We start from the raw sequence: 465 nt of genomic DNA, 5'->3' as shown, positions 1-465 counted from the left end.
GCCTATTAAAATTGAATGTATGTCTATGTGGTCTATAAGCGTTTTTTACAGGTCAATACAGATCTGTGACTTACTTAGTATGACATTATGTAAATATGGTCATGTTTACATATTCTACTGTTATACTGGTTCTTTGTTTTACTGAGGATCCTAGATGACTATTTCTATGTTAGACTGGTGATAGGCTATTGGTTTACTGAGGCCTCATTCACACGTATCAAACACCAATCAAGCAAATGTTTGGTCAAACCATGTGACTCCCATTGGAAAAGCATTGTGTTATTTTGTTTTTGTAGGCGCAAAAATAAAATAACGACCAAACGATGTGCTTGATTGGTCTTTGATACGTGTGAACGAGAGATTACTGCTTTATGTTATAGCCTTTATGGCTGATGGTGACTTCTTCTTAATATTATTATTATTATTATTATTATTATATTATTATTATTATTATTATTATTATTA

This window comes from Protomyctophum parallelum, assembly GCF_964188405.1.
Source record: "Protomyctophum parallelum genome assembly, chromosome: 15".
Lineage (NCBI taxonomy): Eukaryota > Metazoa > Chordata > Actinopteri > Myctophiformes > Myctophidae > Protomyctophum > Protomyctophum parallelum.
The sequence above is the reverse complement of the archived record's forward strand: the minus strand, read 5'-3'. Positions refer to the sequence as shown.